Raw genomic sequence first — 16,167 nt, forward strand, 5'->3', positions numbered from 1 at the left:
GGATAGGAAGGGAAAGACACACATTAAGGAATGATATTGGGGAGAAGGGTTGGGGAAAGTAAATAGGATAAAATAATAATAGATCACATTATTCTAAAGTAGGCCCTTCGGAGATTGCTAAAAGTATAGGTTTACAGGAAAAGAGAAATTGTGTAACCACTGCAATGGAACTTTGTCTTCAAGTTTCTGAGAATATTTTACGATCTAGATACTGTACCATTCTATTTTTTCAAACAATTTAAAGATTTGGTCTTGAGTGCTTTGTTCTCATTTGAAATCCAGTGAATTAATATTACTTTCTTTGTAATAGTGACTATCATACTAATCAAAGGAATGGTTCTCTTTTTATCAAATCCCAAATGTTAATTGGCAGAATTAGCATATAAATATGGTAAAGGATCTGGTTGAAGACAAAAAGAGAGAATGTCATTCATAAAGTTTATAACTTTGTTCCAGAAGCATTATATTTTATAACAAGTCCAAAAACAGTGAAAGAATGAGACATTGCTGGAGTCGCATTTAGGACAATCCCAAGAAGTTTATTTAATCATATGTGCACTTTGGGCCGGTGATAACTTTGCTCTCTGTATTGTGCGTAAATGGATCTCTTGTAAATAAGTGGATTTCAGTATTTTTATGGTAGAGTCATTGTGAAGAAGAAATGATTCAGGTGAGGGGATGAGTGTTTAATCACTATGCCATTATAAATGTAAATTATCCCAGTGATGTTTGGGTTGGATAGTGGTAATTTCTGGGTATATATATATATATATATATATATATATATATATATTTATTTTTTTTAATTCTGTATTTAGTAAGTCTACAGATTTGCAGAACCTTTAAGAATGGGTTTGGGGTTAAAGAGGCGGTTCGATCTATTTTCTGAGAATTAATATGATGTCTAGCCTGAAGAAACCTAAAGAATTGACAGTGTGGTATATGAAACATGCTTTGATGATCTGCAAATTGGTAAATATTTCCTCCTTGGTCAAATACTTTCAATGTGGTGTCAAGGCTCTTATTACGCCAACAGCAAAACAGAGAATAAGACACAGATGGTGGAACAAAGGATTTACCCATAATGGCACACAAGGAGATGTTAAAGGGTTTCTACCTAATTTATTATGGAGAGTGATCCATGCCTTATATGTGTCATGAAGCATGATGTGCTGTAGTATAGGGAGGAATAAGAGCAGCTTTAGAATGGAGGAGGGCACTCAGAGAAAAACGTGAGAATAGTGTCTTGGCTAGTTTGGAATCTGTAAATGTGTCCTTGTCAAACAGCCAATCAACAGGATAATGAATAAATATTAAGATGGAACAAGAGCATACATCTGAAATTCTAATGCCTTCCAAAAGCTCGGGAGCCATTAGTTTAGTTAGAGCTATTTTTGTTTTTTTTTGTACTGCCAAATGAATTTGGTCAGAAATTTCCGAAGTGAAGAAATGTAAAAAGTGTAGAAACATTTTAAATAACAGTTAAAAAAACAGTTGAAAAACATTGAACATCTGAGACCAGGTAAATCCAAAAAATCAGCTTGCCCATTGTCATTTTGTAATATACTCGCAAACCATGTCTCGGAAAAAAAGAAACACCAGCAACACTCTAAGATCTATGTGTGAAAATGCCAGGAGCATAGCTGATAAAATCTCTGAACTATTTGCAATGATGACAAGGGATGAACTAGATATTGTAGCAATTACAGAGTCATGGTGTAATGAAAATCATGGCTGGGATATAGATATACCAGGCTATAATCTATTTAGAAAAGACAGAATGGGGAGGATTGGAGGAGTAGCTATGTATGTGAAAAATAGCATAAATGCTACTATAATACAAAATGTTGAAGCAACAACTGAAGCCCTTTGACTATAGAAATGGGGGACAAGGACATAATTTGCACTGGGGTGATCTATAGACCACCTGGACAGGGTCGGGAACTGGATAAGTAACTATTGCAGGACATTACTAGAATGGTTTTGAAAGGAGAGGTCATAATCATGGGAGACTTTAATTTACCTGATGTAAACTGGGAGGTGTCTGCTGCAAGTTCCTGTTGAAGTGGCAACTTTCTAAATTCTCTGCAGGGATCATCTCTCAAACAATTAGTGAGGGAGCCCATTTGCAAACATGCTATTCTGGACTTGACACTCACAAACTGTGATAGGATATCGGATGTAAATGTGGGTGAGAACCTAGGATCTAGTGATCACCAAGCAGTATGGTTTAATATAAAGACAGGGTCCAATTCATGCCACTCACAAACAAAAGTGTTAGATTTTAGTAAGGCTGACTTTGCAGAGATGGAAAGATGTGTTACTGAGTCAGTGGCAGACTGGAGGAACTTGGAAGGAGTGCAGGAGAGGTGGGAAAAAATAAAAAATGCAATACAGAAGGCTACAAACCTTTGTATTAAAAGGGTTAGGAAAAGCACCAGGAAAAGGAAACCAGTGTGGTTTACAAAACAGGTATCCACTAGTGTGAAATTAAAAAAAAATGGCTTTTAGGAAATATAAGCAGACTCAAAATAATAACAACAAAGAGGTGAATCTTGCCAGAAGGAAGGAGGCTAAGAAGGTGATAAGGCATGCAAAGGCAGAAGCCCAGTCAGTAGATAAAGGTAGCAAAACTTTTTTTAAGTATATAAGTGAAAAGAGGAAATCAAATGGAGGAATAATAAGACTTAAGACAGAGAGTGAGTACATGATCTAGGGAGACAAAGAAATAGCAGATCATCTAAATAATTATTTTTGTTCAGTATTCACTACACAAAAAGAGGGGAAGGGGTCACAGCTAAGTTGCAGGGGCATTCATAAAAAGGAAGTACATGAAATGTAATTTACAGAGGAGAGAATACTAACAGAAATCTCAAAACTGAAAGTGGATAAATCAATGCGGCCAGATGGGATACATCAAAGGATACTAAAAGAGCTTAAAGGGGTCCTGGTAACACCATTAACAGAATTATTCAACCAATCGTTAGTATCAGGAGTGATTCCAGAGGACTGGAAAAGAACAAATGTAATACCACTGCACAAAAGTGGCAGCAATGAAGAAGCAAGTAACTACCGACCAGTAAGCCTTACATCAGTAGTGGGAAAAATTATGGAAACACTATTAAAAGGAAGAGTAATGGAATATCTCAAATCCAACAATTTACAGGATCCCAAATAGCATGGATTTACTCAGGGAAGGTCATGCCAAACAAATCTTATTGACTTTTTTTACTGGGTGACAACAGTAATAGATCAAGGTGGGGCCATAGATGTAGCTTATCTAGACTTTAGTAAGGCTTTTGACACAGTCCCGCATTGCAGAATGATAAACTAACTGGAAAGCTTGGGATTGGATTTTTTGACTGTTGAATGGATAAGATTTTGGTTGCAGGATAGGAAACAGAGAGTTGTAGTAAATGGAGTGTATTCACAGGAGGGAAAGGTAACCAGTGGAGTACCCCAGGGATCAGTACTTGGGCCAATGCTTTTTCATATCTATGTTGGTGAGATTGCAAATAACATTAAAGGGAAAGTATGCCTTTTTGCAGATGACACAAAAGTATGCCACAGGGTAGACACACCAGGAGGGGTAAAACAAATGACTGAGGATCTGGGTAGACTAGAGGAATGGGCAAGAACATGGCAACTACAGTTTAATGTAATACAATTTTAAAACATGCACTTGGGTCCCAATAACCTAAAGGCTAAATATAGAATCAAGGACACTATAATTGAAAATACAGAGGAGGAAAGGGACTTAGGAGTCACCATTTCAGATGACTTGAAGGCAGGCAAGTAATGTACCAAAGCAATGAGAAAGGCAAGTCAGATGCTTGGTTGCATAGGGAGAGGAATCAGTAGCAGGAAAAAAGAAGTATTAAATGCCACTGTATAGGTCCTTGGTACGGCCTCATCTAGAATACTGTGTTCAGTCTGGAGGCCATATCTCCAGGAGGATATAGACACATTAGAGATGGTACAAAGAAGGGCAACTAAAATGGTGCATGGCCTACAGCACAGAACCTACCTAGAAAGACTAAAAGATCTTAATATGTATAGTTTGGAACAGAGAAGGGAAAGGGGGAACATGATAGAAACTTTCAAATACATGAAGGGAAGCATTCTTCAAAGGAAGAGATGTACAAGAACATGAAGACATGCACTGAAACTGGAAGGAGGTAGGCTCAGAGGAAATTTGAGGAAAAAATTACTTCACAGAAAGGGTAGAAGATAAGTGAAATAGCCTCCCATCAGATGTGGTTGGAGCTAAAATGGTTGAACAATTTAAACCCACTTGGGATAGGCATAAGAATATCCTTAAGAGAGACTATATAGGACTATATAGGGTGGAAGTTGCCTAAAGGACACATGAAAAGGGGCAGACTAGATGAGCGAAGTGGGTCTTAGATGCATAGAATTTGATGGCAGATATCTATATAACTTCAGGTTGTCTGGCTTAGATAAGCCAATCGGTAACATTTGCATCATGTAAAATATTTTCTGAAAAATTATACTCTTAAGAACTGCAGCCCAAACTAGCAGGGATAATGGAAGGCGTTTCCATTTATCTAGCATTGTAATTATTTTAGAAATAACAGGTGTAAAATTTCCCTCATAGAGATTGGATAAATCAGCGGTGATTTGGACACCTAAATATTTTATCTTTCTAGAGGCAATTTGAAAATAGTACATAAAGGGGAGAGTGGAAAGAGAGGAGGAGCAGTTTCCTAAAGGTAATAATTCTGACTTGGTGACATTATTTTCAGAATCTCTGGAATAGAAGATTCAGGCTGAAATATAAATACAGAAAACAAATAGTGGAGCATCGTCAAGAAGTAAATCAATTTATTACACAAAAAATTGCTTTTACATTAGTCATAACACATTAGATACAATTATGCACACTTAGATTAAATATTGCATGTTAAAGCACTGTTTAATCTAATGGCACAGAGACTGATATAATATTGCTAGCAGTAAATAGCCTTAAAATCTAAAAATCGGCACAGTTTCTAATCCTGTATAGTGAATGAGTTCACAGAATATTTTGATATAGTGTCCAACAAATTTTGCAATCATTAGATCTCGTGATGTTGAATTGTTGCAAAAAATCCACAGTGATTTATTTTAGAAAATCAACAAATAAAATAGCAGTATGGGTGTGGGGAAATGTCACAAATTTTGTTTACAAGTTCCAACTTTAGTATTCCCTGACGATGGTATAGGTCAGAAGAGCTGCCTGTATCACAGTGATAGTAGAAAACAAAAAGTATTCACAGTAATAATGGTAAATGCAAATAGCCTAAAAGTTGCTATTCAGAAGTATCATATAATAAATGTAATCAATCCCTAGACAGGAGGTCCAATATATAGCTTTCCAGATGCTGCTTGGTCTTTACACTGGTGGTATGTGTATGCCAATGTGAAGCTGCATGTCTCCACGTTTAGCAAGAGTGTACAGGAAGGCTGGGTTTCCTCTGTGCTGGTATATGTGCTGCTGGACTGAAGTAATCTGTGACCTAAAATGCTGATAGTGGAGAGTAATACACCGATAGTGCCAGAGGTAGCGGGGCAAGATCATTCATGGCCAGTAGATAGGTTGTTTATAAGTAATCTCTGTGCAGCATAAAGAAATTCTTGACGCAGTTCTCCAGGTAAGAACACACTCCCGGTTTCCCATTGTAATAAATTTATTGAATTCTTGATGATGTTCCACTTTTTGTTTTTTTCTATTATATTGTCTTTGTGGGGAGCAGAGCCCACTGTGTAAGCTGCCATTTTGAATTCAGGGTAAATTTGAATGGACACCAGTGCATCTACTCTTTTACAACTATTTATAACCCATAAAAAGGATATCATCTGCAAACAGTGTAGTTTTGAGTTCAATATCACCAATTCAAAATCCCCTGATGGAGTTAGAGGCTTGTAGAGCAATAGCTAGGGGTTCCAGAGTTATAGTGAAAAGTATGGGGGAGAGAGGACATCCCTGCCTTGAACCTTTCTGAATTCTTTTTGGGGAAGATAAAAAATCATTACAAGAAATTTGAGTTTGGGGATCAGTGTATAACAGTTGCAGCATGCATATAAAGGAGTCAGGGAAACCAAATCTAGATAATGTATGAAAAAGATGATTCCACTAGACCAAATCAAAGGCTTTCTCAGCATCTAATGATAGCATCATACTTGGTTTAGGATAGTCATTATGAGAAATTGAATAGTTAGCTGAGAGAACCCATCTTTCATTAACCAAAGAGTGATATCCAGTAATAAAGCCGGTTTGATCTGGATGAATAATGGTCGGGGGAATAGACTTCAAGCGGTCAGCAAGAATTTTTGTTCATAGTTTATAATCCAGATTTAGTAAAGAAATATGTCAGTATGAACCTGCTAGAGAGAGATCTTTGCCAGATTTTGGAATCAATTTAATCAGTGCAGAGTTATAATGTAAAGGTTACACAGTGGAAGAAAAAATAGTGTTAAAAACTGTGACCATAACATCTTCTAGTCTAGGCAATAGTATCTTATAGAATTCCCCACTGAAACCATCTGGTCCTGGTGCTTTCAACATTTTGAGATGTTTAATAACACTGCGGACCTCCTCAGGGGAAATACAAGACAGAAGTGAATTCACAATGGCTTGGGATAATTTTGAACAAGGCAGGGAGCTCCAAAAAGAAGAGGGATACTTGTTAAAAGTGGGTAAATGAGAAGGAGAGGGATTAGATTCATTGCCCATATAAGAGTCAGATGTAAGGGGATCCGAGTAAGGGTTTTCATAAAAAAGCCTCATGATCTCCGTAATCTCGACAATACAGGAGGAGAGCTGGTCTTTTTAATTTTTAAGGGGTTGAGTGATCAAAGGAGGACACATTCCATTTAGCAAGTTTGTAAGAATTCAGACAGTTTTATTTCCAAACTTATAAAATCTTTAATTGACTGAAAATAGATAATGGTCACCTAGAGTTTGCATATGCTCATCAAAATGAGTCTTTGCAGTGATATATGAATTTTTAGAGGAAGGAGAAATGGAAGATTTGTAATGCTGGTAGGCTGTTGACAGGGAAGATTGTAGTGTTAAATAGTGAGCAGAGTGTTTTTATTTAAATAAATTACAAAGAAGATATTTTCTCCTCTCAATACAGTTTTGGCTGTCATCCAAAATAAGACTGGGTTAGACTCTAAATGTAAACTATTATTAGTATTATATTCCTCCCATAGTCATTCATAGTTATGAGAGGAAGAGATTCTTTGGAATAAAGGGCCTGATTCAGACCCACTCGCGAGCAGCTGTCTGCTCGCAAGTAGGTCGATGTTATGCACTGAGCATGCGCACGACGGAGGGAGCTCCGTCGTGCGCATGCGCCAGACGCGACGAGCGAAGGAAAGTCCTTCGCTCGTTGTGTCCGATCAAAGGGGGCGTGCTGTCAATGTTGATTGACAGCACGCCCCCTTTGGTGGGCGTGCCGGGGGCGTGCCTCCCTGACGGGGGCGTTCCCATGGGAACGCCTCCCATCAGAAGCCGGCCCACTGACATCACTAGTGATGTCAGTGGGAGTGATTTTGGCTCTGATAGAGCCAAAATCACTCCGGAGCTTGCGGTTGAAAACCTCAACCGCAGGCTCCGGCTCGCAATTTCGATGGTCGCGATGGTCTCGACCATCGCGGCCATCAAAAAGCACGCTCGTATAGCCTGTGGGTGGTGACCCACAGCTATACGAGCGTCCAGGAGGACGCTCCATGAAAATGGAGCCCGGCCCTCATTCAGAGCGTGCGCTCTGCTCAGAGCGTACGGCTCTGAATGAGGGCCAAAGTCTGTAAAATGAAGAAATAATATATGCATGAGAGCATGTTATGGGTCACTGATAAACAGGAATACTCCTTAATAATTGGGTGTAGTGCTCTCCATATAACTACTAATTGTAATTTATTCACAAAAAGGGGGACACCCAATTTAAGTAAAGAGAATGAGCCAGATATGGAAGAACACCAATTGAAATCACCACAAACTAGGAGAGGGTCATTAATAAAGAGGGAGAGGATTCCTATTATCCTCTGAAAAATGATTTTGAGTACCTGTTTGGAGCGTAGACAATACACATGAAATATTTAGAACCCTGTTATAATAAGCATTAACAGAATAAAATGTCCATAATAAAGAAAGTGTATAACCAGCGCTAGAATATCAGAAAAGGATGATGGACGGTTTTACATTCAATAAGCAATATTTAATATAGCATCTAAAATGGATATTCATCAATAATGTCATGTGTACATCTGATTCTTATATAAAAGATAATCATTGGAAGCCAAAAAATTAAATACAGATGTATCAACAAATAAATATAAAAGAATATGCATTGCATCCCTACATAATATAAGTATCTATAGAAAATAAATAATAAAAATAATTATGTGACTAATCATAAAAATAATGATAATAAAATAAATACATAATGGCAATAAACAATTAAATAAATCTTCAGTAGTATAATAAACCAAAATAACAATGTTAATAAAAATAAAAATCTAATAGTTAAGGTAAAATAAAAAATAAATACAAAATAATAAATAATAAATAAAAAGGTAGAATACTATAGTTGGTGGGTAGGTAGAATGCAAGAAATATAGTGAATCAGAGACCTAAAAAGGAATCAGACAAATACACTGTAAAGAAACACAGGTTCACCAATGCAAAGGGGCTCAACTAATAACTGAATTGAGTTCCATTGCCTCATTGAGACCGTCGGAGTATAAGGAATTAAAAAAAGCATCCAAAAAACTTGTGCTTCAGCCTCTCAAGTTTACTCACTGGATGCCAGAGGATTTCTGTTTAAAGCTACTTCAGCCACTAGTTTGGTAAAGCCTTTATTGCTGCTAAAAACTTTTTATTTGGGGACACAAAAAATAGAGAAGTTCCAATTGCAATATATATATGCATATTGTCCTATACCTATTTTTAACTCATATATATATATATTTTACTTGAACTTTTCATTTGTATTTTCTATTGATACATGTCTTTTATGTCAGAATCAGATGTACACATGACATTATTGATGAATATCCATTTTAGATGATATATTAAATATTTATTATTGAATGTAAAACCGTCCATCATCCTTTTCTGATATTATAGCACTGGTTATGCACTTTCTTTATTCTTGATTATTGTTGCTACTGACAATCCCTTTATCTAGCTGCTCTCGTGACAGCGCATAATAATTATTCCTTTAATATTGTGCTTAAAATGTCCATAAGGATCCATAACTGTGTGCAGGAGTTCTACTTGTCAATTTCTCTGAGCAAGAATAGCTACTCCCCTTGATTTGGAGTTATAAGCGAGAAACCCATAACAGACCAGTTAATCATGGAGAGTTTTGCAGACTTTGCTGGGGTTAAATGTTTATCTTGTATAAAAACTAACAGCTGATTGTTTGTGTAAATATAAGAGTATTTTTCTTTGTTTTGCCAGGGACTTTATACCCCGACATTCCAAGACACTATATTTAGGTCAGGCATTTTATAGTAGAGAGTGTAAAACTGTGTAATGATTCATTAACATAATAGAAATCATCCAAAGGGAGTTTAAGAAAAATTTTGGAAGAGAGGAAAAAGGGAGGCAAACACATGAGAAGAGGGGAGCCAAGGTAAAAGGTACAAAGGAGATACATACAAATAAAAATACAATTATGACTTTTCAATGAAAGTGTTGTAGGCATGTAACAGAAGCTACGCCGACTTCTGGGAATTCTAAAATGGCAAGCCATAATGAAAACCAAAACATAGAAAACAGGATTCCAGTATCCATAAATAAGGAAACTCCAGCTCAACTATCCAGAGACTATTGACAAACAGAGATTGGACAACCCTATTGGTAAATAGAGAAATGATATAGCAAATTCAAACTGTGGAGGTGAGAAAACATAAATTACTCCATGTATAACAAATTTCTGTGGCTAGAGATGGAAAACTTTTAAATTAATGTGTCCCAGGCATTGACATCTACAGAAGAATGATGAATAGTGCTGAAATTATTGCAAGGAGGAAAATGGTGTTATACTGTTTACAGTCACTGCAATATGCAGATGAAGTGTCATGACTTGTGAACCCATAAAAGTGAGAAGAGCTAAACTATCAACCTTCAGGCTGGGGTGAATCACTAATGTCCGAGGTAGTGGCTTGCGTTAAGTCACAGAGAAAGGCTGTTGAATCTGCCAGAGTAGTAAAATCTTTATAGTAATTACCATCATATATACAAAGCCTTGCAGGATACAGCAAACCAATCTTTTGACCCTCAGAAACCATTTGTGAGCAAAGAGGGAAGAAGGATTTGCAGGCTGTTGTTAATTCGACTGAATTGTCTTGAAATATATGGAGTTTATGTCCTTCCCACATTAGGGATTTCACCCGGCAAGAAGCTGACCAGAGTGCCACTTTATGGAGGTAATTTAGACATATAAAAAGAGTAACCCGAGGTCTGGGCTTACTGAAAGTAGGGGAAGCACCTACCCTGTGCACTCTCTCTATGACTAGATCTTTACATTCTCCTGTTATGCCAAGAAGAGCAGGTAAAGTGGTACGGATGTAGTCATCAATCTTGTTCCACAACTGGTAGTTGTCAGTGGAAAGCTCTTTTATAGAATGTTGTAGCCCAGATATGTCATGTTTGGCAGCCCCTAATTGGTGCTTGGTATCTGTTACTCTCTGATTCAGTCTCTGGAGCTGGGCAGTGATGTTAGAGACTGCCTGGGAGAGATGGGGGACCATAGTGGATTTAATGGCCTCCACTATGCCTCCATAAGCAACTGGTGTGTCAAGGGGTCATCCTACCTAAGGGATGCATGATCCATCTCTGTGGAAGATTTCTTAGAAACCAGAAAGATGCCATCAGCCTCTGTATTATCTGCAATATTAGGAGCCAGGCAGCGTTTCTCCTGACATGTGGGGAGTTGAGCAGTCTGCACGATGTTGGACAAGTAGTGGTCCATGTGTCCAGCAATGTTCAGGGTAGGTGTCTAGTGTGGCAGTGGAGGCTACAAGTAGCCTTGTAAAGGAGGACTTGGGTAGTGAGAGCAGAGCTCAAAGATTGAGCTGCCTCACTCCATTAACCAGAACCGGAAGTCTCCTAGTTGATGTCATTTAATCATGAAAAATAGATTTTCTGAAAACATTTTTTGCAAAAAATATTAGCTAGTTAAGAACTGTAGTTAAATGCTGTAGGTCTGACTTGCTATTTTTAAATTTGGGCTGTCTACTCACAGGAGTTTTTTTTTCATCTACAATATGTATAACAGTATTTTGGTCTGCCAGTTTGAATTGTGAGTAAGGGAGAAATTCAGTTATACAATATACAAGTTTTTACTGAAGTATTTTTTAAGCAGCAGCCAGCTCACCAGTCTTTGTTTATGTATAACAATAAAATGCAACTTATTTTTGGGAATAGTTTACCTTTGAAACTATATGAATTAATGTGGGTTAACTGGAGCCAGATGCCGAGAAAGATCAGTATCCATTTAACAGAGCCAACACAATTATATCAGATATGAAAAATCAATTTAAATACAATTAAGGCTTTATCAGAGAACATTATGCATATAATTTCTAACAACTGCTTTTAGACAGTAAAAGATCAGTCACCACCCTCTGAGGCTACGTTAATATAATAGGACTGCTAAATTGTACTGTGTTAACAGAGATGTAAAGATATTGTATTTTACCTGATCCTGTATTGAAACAAATAAACTATAATCTGTAACAGAAAAAAAGATGGTGTCAGAGCAGATTTTACCTTCCTTGAAATTAATAATATTCAATAATATATTAATCTATAATCTATTCAATCTGTATACAGAATGGTTATATTTACTGTATATCTATTGTTACATCAAGCATACAGTAATACAACAAAATATCTAAGCTAATTTGTAACAACAATTCCTGTTGCATGGAAATGTGTATTCAGTTTGTTATATTAATAGAGATATTTGCAATGTGAAAACTATTCACAATATAAGCATATTGTTGTATTTCACCCACACATTGTGATTTTAGCAGGACAGTCCCAATTTTATGTAGTGTACATAAATAATTAAATGCATAGAACAAATAAAAATAGAAATAATATTGAAAGAAAAAGAAAAAGGAAATTAAGAATAAAGATAAAAGTAAAACAAAAAAGATAAACAAATTACAGTAAAAATAAAGTTAAAATAAGAAAAATAAATATATTAAATGGAAATTATTAAAATATTTTCTAAAGTTTGGAATAATAGTATCAGAACTAAAGGAAAGAGCCCAAATCCAAATTGATGTCCAGTCCTTCAGGTAATAGTGCTGATTTTGTATATCCACTGGGTTTCTATTGTATTCTTGAGATATTTTTTTCATAATTGCCTTCTCCCCAGTTTTACACATTGAATTCAATATATATTAAATACATATTGAATTCCCAAGAATTTCAAACTTTAAGGATTTTCACATTGTTTAGCAAAATATTTGGACACGCTGTTTCAGTCTATTCTGATGTTATACTGTAATTGTTTTCCACAATTTTGGTTTTTTCACTTCCTTTGTGTGTGTCCTGCACAGTTTAGCCTCCAAACGATGCCCTCCTTGTTACAAGAAATATGGCTTTTGATGTTAAATTATTTTCCTTTAGAATTTATGCAGCCTGTGCAGTGCATGCAGTAATGATAACTTGTTCAGCTTTGTTGTATTATTTTCTATTGGTGCTTTACATCTTGATGTACTGTAAGAATGTTTTTTAGAGTACAGGTACTTCTGTATTTCATATGAGGTCCTTGGGTTATTATTTTCTTTAGGGTCTGATCCATAATGAGTAATGCCAAGCTTTTGTTCCTTTGTATTTTTATTATTTTGTGAAAAGAAGATGGTTTCCATGTTTTGTTGTTTACAATTTATACTTAGATTGTAATGTTTTCCCATATTTTTTTTTACTTTTGCAGTTCTTCACCTGCCTTTGCTGGAATGTATTTTTTTTTTTTGCTTTGATTTTCAATAGTAGCGCTATTTGTGCAGTTCCTTTAGAGTCTCTGTAATTGCCCCCAGGTATGTTATCAATCCATTTGGGTTGGTCATTAGTTCTGGTGAATAGGTAATTGTTACAATCTACATCCTTAATATGAGTTCTTGTTCCACTTTGCCCAGAATAAGTTATTAAAGAGTTGGGGCATCCAATAAAAGAGTATATATATATCATGCTTATAATATAAAAATAGCAATATTTATAATAAAAGACTATGGAGAATGATTGACCACATTGTTTTTTATAGAACACACTTAATGCCTGCAACAATTACATGCTAAATTAAATTTAAATACCTACTAAATAATCCAAATAATAACCTATTTAAATATTTAAATATGTTTTAAAGGCTTAGCCTTATGACACAATCACTCTAAAAAGCTCACTTTAACTCAGCAGTCAGACCTTACATGTGGAATGCTCGTAAAACATTTTTCAACTGAGAGTTACAGTAGCAACCTTATTCATGACCCCAGCACTGTAGCCTGCTTTCAAGATAATATAGAAAAAAACCCTAAAAGTCTTTAAAGTTTAGCCACCATGCCAGATCTGTTATATAGTTTTTTTTAAACTCAGTAAGTATTGATTACTGGGATACTAGTGCCAGCCCAGTAAGTACCAAAAATGAAACATCAGAAAGTAACATGAAATCTCAGTATTAGTACATTCAGACTCAGATACTGTGTAATCAAAAACATTTTCTAGAAATTCAATTATTTCCATGAAATCCTCTTTCAATTGCCTAGTCAATCTAATGTGACTTTGTATCTCTAGTAGATATAGTTTATTTTTTTGACCATTAGAGTTGAAGCAAAGGCAAAAAGTGTAACTCTTGTTACATAGATTTCTTTTTTGCCAGCATATTTAATTGTATCTGAAGGTAAACTTAGGCCATTTATAAAAAGGTTAAGAGTAATTTAAAATTAAAAAATAAAATGCAATGTAAAAATATAAAAAAAATTGACATGTCAGAACAAAATTGTTTTTGATTGAGCAAGAGGAATAAAAAAAGACTTGTGCAGAGATACCCAGTTTGAGTAATTTATTCACATGTATGTAAGGAGGTCACCTTAAATATCACAAAACAACAAATGTTCTAGTGCTATCCAAATAGATTATACAGAAATACTAATTTGTCCTTTTGTTCAACTGGAAAATACCAATTATCTTGTAGAAAAACAATCAAATAATCATAGGTATGTCCCAAATATAGTCCTCAGCACTGTGTAAGATGTCTCTACTTTACAAAATGACCCATCCATATGACCCACTACTCTCCACAAGGGAGGATACTTCTTGGTTTTCACACTCTTCCAATATTATGATTGTAGGATCACATTAAATGCACATACAAATATATCACAATACAACCACCAGCAGTGGGATAAATCAGCATACCAAATAAGAAATGTTAATGCTGCAAGAGGTGTCTGAAGTGAAGGGATACATCCTGTCAGCATCTGCAATCCTACTGCTGCAACCAAGGTCGCAGCCCGGGATAAGCATTGCGACCATTGGTTTGTGATGTTGTGTCACCAGCCATTTGGGTACGCCTTAGCTTATGCAGGCTGACCAGCTTGTGAGGCCAAGAAGTCTATGTCCACAGATGCTGACCCTGGCCTCATCTGAAAACGGGGACTTCCAATATAGAGATAACTAAATATCTGTCAACAGTGAGATAAATTAAAAAAAGAGTCAGTGATTGAAACTGAACTGAATGCGATGTGTTTAAGTGGATACAACTGTTTTTCTGTGATGTTTTGTATGTATAAAATTGCAATAATATGTTGTGTTGTTTATGGAGCATACTGTATGAATACTAATGTTTGCATATGAAAATGTCAATGGATTGAGAATAGTTTGTATTAATGTGGTATTTTATTGTGGATTGCATATGATTACTGTGATTTTATGTGGATTATATGTGATATAAACTTAATGTCTAACAATTGTGTTAAATAATCTGCAGTGGGTGATATGTGGAGAAGCATTATATTATATTTGAATATACATGCTTCTCCACATAATCATAAGTTTCATGGATGAGTAATTTCCATTTAGTTGATATATATTGTGAAATAATACAATGTAGACACTTGTACTGTTAGATGCATTATGGAGTCTCAATACCTATATTAACAGTGACTATCAAAAGTTAAGTGTATATATATATATATAAATAATTAGGGACTTTGCATGTACAGCACATTGTTTATGGGCACTGGGATATACTGTTCATGGGATGCTCTGGCTGCGCTTGATATCTAAGGGAGATTAACATAGGACAAAGGATTTCAAACTTGGTCCTCAGGTCCCCAATCAATGCATGTTTTGCAGGTTTCAATGTTATTCCCATTTTGCACCAAAAAGCCGGGTCCGACTTGGGTTTTCGGACATGGTTCCAACCCAGGTCAGACCTTTGATCTGGGTGATTCCAAGGTCAGCCCCATTCACACTGAACCTAGGTCTGCCTTGCTAAACTTGTGATGTAATAAAAAGTCAGAGGTGACTGCTCCACAACCACCAATCAGCTCATTTTAAGCATGACTTATGTCATATAATTTGGGTCGCGCCGTTTACACTGCACCATTACCCGGGTACATCCTGGGTTGGACCCTGGTAGCTACCTGGGTTGGATTCCCGGGTCACCTGACCCGGGTTATTTTTCAGGACCCTTTTCCACTGTGTTGCGACCCAGGTAGACCCGGCAATAAACCGGGTTATTGCAGCAGTGGAAAAGGGGTATTAATAAGAAGACACAATATGTTAAGTATAACTTGCATTCAGTATTTCTTAAGTATAAATTAATTGTATTAATTTTTTTTGTGAAATTAGAGTAGAATCATATTTCTTTGGTTAATCTGGAATACACATTTGCAAGTACTGAAGGTAAATACTAATAATATTAGTTATAAAAGTTATTAGATGGTAATTAGTATATTTGCCTTGTTATTAAATGCCAGTATTATCAATGAAAAAATAACAACCCTCCTTAGCAAGTAATCTCTCAGGGTCAATGATTGTGCAATAGATTTACAAATCAGTGATATTAGGCAACAAATGAACACAAACAAAAACAAAATATATCATTAAACACTGCCTAAGAGTCTATAAGGTTTAGG

General features: G+C 35.9%; 1 pseudogene; it reads left to right on the forward strand.

The window, feature by feature from the left end:
- Positions 1 to 1,977: 1,977 nt before the first annotated feature.
- LOC148537929 (uncharacterized) lies at positions 1,978 to 5,506 on the forward strand (annotated as a pseudogene).
- Positions 5,507 to 16,167: the final 10,661 nt, after the last annotated feature.

Source organism: Taudactylus pleione, unplaced genomic scaffold (genome assembly GCF_031769625.1).
Source record: "Taudactylus pleione unplaced genomic scaffold, aTauple2 ptg000042l, whole genome shotgun sequence".
Lineage (NCBI taxonomy): Eukaryota > Metazoa > Chordata > Amphibia > Anura > Myobatrachidae > Taudactylus > Taudactylus pleione.